Source organism: Marmota marmota, unplaced genomic scaffold (genome assembly GCF_001458135.2).
Source record: "Marmota marmota marmota unplaced genomic scaffold, marMar, whole genome shotgun sequence".
Taxonomy (NCBI): Eukaryota; Metazoa; Chordata; class Mammalia; order Rodentia; family Sciuridae; genus Marmota; species Marmota marmota.
This window is the reverse complement of record NW_026005990.1, coordinates 209,415-216,461: the sequence shown is the minus strand read 5'-3', so window position 1 is coordinate 216,461 and position 7,047 is coordinate 209,415. Positions and strand designations below refer to the sequence as shown.

The 7,047-nt window shown below is 32.1% G+C and overlaps 1 pseudogene; it reads right to left on the bottom strand.

Annotated features, from left to right (window-relative positions):
- Nucleotides 1–3,488: 3,488 nt before the first annotated feature.
- LOC107161053 lies at nucleotides 3,489–5,024 on the bottom strand (annotated as a pseudogene).
- Nucleotides 5,025–7,047: the final 2,023 nt, after the last annotated feature.

Genomic DNA, 7,047 nt, shown 5'->3' with positions numbered 1-7,047 from the left:
GTTCAAACAAGTACAACAAAATACTACAAACTTTAGGGTATTTAGAATAATAATATTATAAAAATGAGAATATTAACAAGGTCCTACTAAAACCAGGTGTTTCAATTTACTGAAAAATTCTAAACTAAGATCTTTAGAAAATCAGCATTTGGAAGTATTTAGTCAGAGATCTTGGACTACTATGTACAGCTGAATCTAAGAGGAGAGGAAGATCAAATACAGGAAGGAAAATTGACTTACTTCTTCAGGTTTGAGGTGTTATTTAAGTGGCTTAGAAATCTCTTCCACTAATTGTCTGCTAATCCCGATTTTAAAATATAAATTTCAGCCCAAATACAGATAATTTTCAATTACTTAGGGAACTAATCCATCCTTCAATGGGCCTACAAACAATCTCAGTCCATCTATGCAAAAATTGATATGCTGGAAAAAAATCAATCCAATTGACTCATGTCACCTCACAGCAGGATGAGAGATAAAGGGTTTTATATTAAGATAAATTAACAGAATCTGAAAATATATTTTAAAATCATCTACTTGGACCATGAACAATTTTGTAAAATGATCTACCTGCACTTGCAACAGTTGTGTACTTCATGAATAGATGATGCAGTATTCTGTACGTTTATCAATCATACAGTTCAGATTCTACATACTCATTGACTGACATGACTGCTTATTCTAATAGTTGAGATACATATGGTTACATTGGTTTATTTTTCCTTATACTTATTTTCCATTTGGGGCTTTACAAATTTAAAAGCCATGCCATTAGATTAATATAAATTCATAATTCATAATTATTTTATTTTTCTTATAAATTCCCCAATTTCATCAAAATGCAAATGTCTGCTTTCATTTCTAGAAATACTTCTCACCATGATTTCTTTTTCAGGTAGTAATAGAAATGTACCCAGTTTCCTTTCCATGCAAGTTGGTCATATGTAAAACATTGCCAAACTATTACTTTTGCCCTTTTGGGATACGATCTCAAGGTATGCTTCTGGAAAACAGCACACAATTGTTAATAGTGTTTACACAATTCTACAAATGCATGAGTTTGTCTCCTCTCTCTGTGCTTGGAATGGCTCAAACCCAGGCCTCCCACAGATTAGGGCAGCACTCTATGCTAACCTACACCCAGCCTGGAATATATGTATTTGTTTGTTTGTATGTGTGTGTGTGTGTGTGTGTGTGTGTGTGTGTGTGTGTGTGTGTATATCCCAGAATAGTATAAATGTTTGTTTTATATGTGATTGACTTTGCTGTCCTGTTTTTACAATATAGCAAAGTATATCTGAATAGCTAGTAAATATAATCTTCCTACTTTAGGACATAAACAGATCTAGAAAATTATATGTCCAAACTTCCCCTAATAGTCTCTTAAAATTGTTGAATTAATGTGGCTATTAATCTTGTTCAGCAATTTGATGCAAATACCTAAATACAAAATGTTTTTTTAGTGAGTACTACATGGGAAGAAAAAGTCTTAGGACACTAGATAGCTTCTTGAAAATCAAAAACTAGTAGTATTTGATTACAAACAAGACATTCTTAATCAATGCCATCATACATAATCTACAATTATAATTAAAATTTCACAGACTTTTTTTGCACACTGTATATAAATACACATCACAGTGATGTAGTTAGAATTAATATGCAATATATAGAAAATGAACAAAATTTAGATTTAGACCAAAAACTTAATTGCTATCTTTTGAAAAATGAGTTGATTAGATATTATTTTATCTTATGCTAATTTACATTATTACAAATTTTAATTAAACATACTAGATTTAGGTGCTAAGAATGTCTGCAGTATCTACATATACTACGTATAATTTTATAAATCCAAATTTCAAAAGTAGGGTACTTTAATGAATAATGGAATCCTCTTCTGGATTACTTAATGTCTATTAACTATATCTTGTGTGTATACACACACACACACACACACACACACACAATACATACAACTATGTAGTCCTTGTAGGAAAGTAATGATCATAGACTAATAATTTCTGAGGATTAAAGTACCTAACAGAATGCCTGAATACAAACATGTTTTGCTCTTGTCATAAATCTGGAGTCCTATTAAAAAAAGAAAGAAAAACAACAACAAGAAAAAACGCTCTTAAATTCACAGTTTTTAAATTACTGAAAATGATTTAGGTTATTTTAGCAATTACATAAAAACACAGATACCTTCAGCTTACCAAATCTCTGGATAAAAAAAAGATACAGTACAAATTTTAATTAGTTAATTATTGTTTAGATTTTCTTGACTTAAGGGGGTGGGGGAGCCATTGCCACAATCAATCCCATCATGCTATGTTGGAAACTTTAAATCAGAATATTTTTTTATAATAAGTTGTAAAGTGCTTTATTTTTTACTGGAGTATAATTCCCTAAGCATTTAATAGAAAAAAGTCTGAAAATTAAAAAAAATAATGACATATTAAACATCCCTTATAAAAACAAATCCCACCACAATTGTTAGGCAGTCCATTTGAGTAAAAACGTAAGAACCAAGTATTGGTTTGAAACTTTTTAGTTCAAATGTCTACAAAGAGAACTGTATTGATGAAAAATCTTTCCCTAAACTCATCTGTTACAGCTTCTATATTCCCTATTTCTCTATCCAAGCCAAATTTTATACTTGATAATTATGTAAAGGTCTATGTTACCACTACATAATGTTTAATACTATTCACACACACCTCATTTTAACAATACCTATTAATCACTTCAACAATTTATTGTTTCAAACACATACCACCTCTGAAAGACAATGAAGAGATCCCTAAGCATTTAAGCCATTCCTCATTAGAGAAAAACTTCCCCTCCTCTGAGAATCACTCACTATACCTAAATATTTTGTGTGTTTTAGAAAGTATAATTTCTTAATTTTAAAAATGTGCTTGGAGATTTCTTCCCCTTCTGATTTTCCAAAGTAAAAATAGCATATTCCACTATTCACCCTAAAAAGGTAATTTTTCCTTAAAAAGATATTGCTTCTCTAAACACATGATGTCATTCAAATAGTTTGTTTATGTAAACATTCTATCTGTGTTTATTCTAAAGCTAGAACCAAAAAATGACTGGGCAATACCAATGCTGCTTTGGCTGTTTCTACTGAATAAAGTCACACAACATCATAGTTTATAAATTATATTACATTCATTTATAAATGGTCTTTGCCAATAGAATAAGAAGAATAGGACATCAGATTCTTAAAACACTTGAGGAAATTAAGAATCTGTATAATACAGTAAGAAAAAAGTTTAAAAAGAAAAATCCAATTTAGAACGGGCATAGAATTAACTAAGATTTAAAATGTTCTCATTTCTTCTTTTAGTATTATAATTTCATATGTCTTTTTAAAAAGAATTGAATTAAAATACAGTAATTGTTAAACTATCTTCCAGAAAATCAAGCATCCTTAACATTTCTGTATAGGTGTATTTATCAGTCTTGTGCAAGAGTTAGCAATTCATGGCACCAGGGTCACATTTTGCTTTTCCTGCAAAGTTGATGATGCACATCAAACATCCACCAAATTCCTCAAGAATCATCCAATCTGCTGCTGCCTTTGATTCTCTCTTCTTGTCTGCCTGCTCTGCCTGGTTGTGAAGCCAATTACTACTTCCTTAGTTTTAAACATAAATGTCAAGTTTCCTCCTCCACTATTCAAAGCCATTGTTGACCTAGTAAGCAAGTCTGAAATAATCTGAGAAGATAAATTAGTCTTCCTGCTGTTTGTTGCTGCACTCTTTCTTCAGCTTTTTCTGCCAAATGCATCTATGTCTTTATTTCTGGGCTTCATTCAAAATTCTTACAGCCAACACATTTACATATTGGGGAACACATTATTTTGCCTCATAGCACTCAGTAGTTAAGACATCCTGACATTGGCAATTACATCCCTTGATATGACATTGATATGCTTCTCTCCATTTCCTTTCCCTATTTTAGCCTTAAAATCTGTATTTATGACAGTGCATGCCTTTATTGCTTTTTGACTTTTATTTTTATGTTCCAAATTGTTATAACAATTAGTACAACTGCAATGATTATAAAAATTGCCATTTACAATAGAATCACAGTATAATTTCTTACAGAGATTTTTTACAATTACAGGGCTTTCTGGGCTGACTGGCAGATACTGATGGGATTATGAAATTGAATGGAAAACTTGCCTGGGTCTGGATACCAGATATTTCAATAAAATCTGCTACACACACATATGAAGACTGCTACAGCTGAGTAATGTATTGAGCTGGAAGCACTGCATAACCCACAATGCCTGTTCCTGGAGCTGGTGCCAGGACAGTACCTGGTGGAAGGTTAGTGAGGTTGAGCTGTATCTGTGACAGTGGGGTGGAAGGCATAATAAGCCATTGCTGTGTTTGGCTGTTAGTTACTATTTATGAAGCCAGATTGATGGATTTTGGGACAACTTGTTGGATAGCATGAGCTTGGAAAATGGAATTGACATCAGCACTGGGGTTGTATTAACAACCACTGGCTTTGCTTCCTAAAGAGCCTTAATGCTTGTACTGGGATTCTGACTAACTGCTTGGGTTAAGATACTAGCTGTTCTGGCAGTAACATATAAGACACAATGAAACTTCCTTCCAGGCACTTGAATCTTCTGGCCATTTGCCAGCAGTTCCAGAGGAATTGGGAGCAGTTTCCAGAGGAATACTTGTCTTAAATTGTAATATGCTCACTCCCCCAACAGTGATGGTCTGCACAGCTGATTTCATTTCCTTATTTGGTAATTTCAAAGGTGATATGGATATTTTATTTGGCCTCTGCATTGTAAAATTAGAAGTTGATGCAATAACACCACTTTCAGATATTGTTATGGTCTTTGATGGAGTTCCAGGAGTAGACTGTGAAAGAACCCTACCTGCATTAACTGATGTTGTCTGTTCTGTAACTGCTTTCCTATTAATTGGTTTTGCAAAGATCAGCTTCATGATTACTAAACCACAGGTCGGTGTTCCAGATTTCATATTATTCTCATCTGGCACCACCTCTATGATCACTTTTGATTTCAGTGTCCATCATGGCTACTAGATTTTATACCTGGCATTTCCAATTTTACAGGCCTGTCCTGTCTATATATTATGTACTTGATATCAAACTGGCATTTAAAGAAATTGACACTCCTGAATTAAAATTTAAATAAATAAATGAAGTCAAATAATTCAATTCAAATCAATTAGTTATATAAAAATATATGTCTTTAAAATTGTAGTTCACAAATTTTTCTAGATGGCCAGACAATAAAATCTTCATTTCTATAAATGTCTAAAATGTAATATAACATCTATTGCTTCTAAAATTTTTCAACAGAGAAAATTAATAATCCTAATTACATTGTTCTGATATTCTTATTTTATGAATAATATAAGTAAATTAAATTTAAAATAATTGGGATTAATCTTCATCAATATGGTTTCTTAAATAAAAAAATTAGAAATTACAACTGAAGCACAACTACTTTTTCCTTTTTTCTTTCCAATTGTTAAACAACAGGATCCTGCCTCAAATCTATCCACAGCAAGCTGAATTAATTGTCGTTATCCTGGCATTGATATTATTTTCTACTACTTTAAATATTGTTACAGATTCTTGATATACATGTAAACCTGTTCTTCATATTTCTGTAGCTGTATTTTCCCCTCATTTGGATTCCAATTTACTGTCTCTTTTTTTAACCCTTCAAACTCTTTCACAGTATCATATGTCCCCCATCTTCCTTGCTCATATTCACAGCCACACTAAGTTTCCTGGATCTTTGATAGAGAATAATGCCCTCACACATACAGGTGTGAGACCACTTTATCTTTTATTTTCAGATGTTATAAAATCTCATGGACTTTTCATCAGAATGCTCAATTGCTAATGATGATGTTTTCCATTTCTTGCCAATAAGCTCATGCCATGGTCTATTACTCTACTCACTGTACACCCTTCCAGGCCCCTATGTGGGACTCTGAAAATCCATGAGGCCTGTTTTCTAATGCACTTTGGCAAATGCATATTACACATTTCCCTCCTTTTCATCCTTATTTCTTTCTTCATATTTCCACAGATACTCATTCTGGGTTTATCTGGCTATTGCCTATTGATTTAAAAATGTATCTGCTTAGATTTCTCATTCATTACTCTGCTTTGCCACTATGGGCAAGCCCACTTATTTAAAGACATGTAACTTCCTGCATATACAACCTGTGCTTTTGCACAATTCTGTACTCATTGGAATATAACTTTAACCCATAGAATTCCCCATTCTACTACACATCTTCATTTAATGAGTGCATCATACCCTCAAGACATGCCTCTCAATACAAAAATAGAATATTCAAGTGCCTGGAAGGAAGTTTCATTATGTCTTATATGTTATTGCCAGAACAGCTAGTATCTTAACCCAAGCAGTTAGTCAGAATCCAAGTACAAGCATTAAGGCTCTTTAGGAAGCAAAGCCAGTGGTTGTTAATACAACCCCAGTGCTGTCAGTTCCATTTTCCAATGGGCATAAAATAAAGGATATAAGGAACAATGGGGGCTGAGTGAATTTAAATTGTGGTTTTCAATTTTGAAAAGTTTTTTGAGAACTGAATTTTTTTATATTTGAAATCTCCTGTTTACATGATGTAGTTGTATTTTCTTGTTTACTCTTAATATGTTCTAGTTATTTTTCTTTTGTGGAAAAACTACCTGATTTTAATTATTATCATCAATAGCAAATAGGACTTTAAATCAATTAAAATCTTTCACTAAGGATAAAGTTATGTTCATATTTGCTATAATCATAATAAAAACATTTAATTCTATCAAGGCAAAGCTTCATTTAGATTTTAAAATGTCCCTGACTGCAAGATTATGTATATAATATTCCCATTGTTGTTTATGTAATAGTAAATTAATCAAATTAAGTACACTATCTAGAATAAAATAAAATGGAAAAAATTACTCATAAGATTCATATTTAAACCATCTTTATTTACAAAATGTTTTTCTAAGAATTAT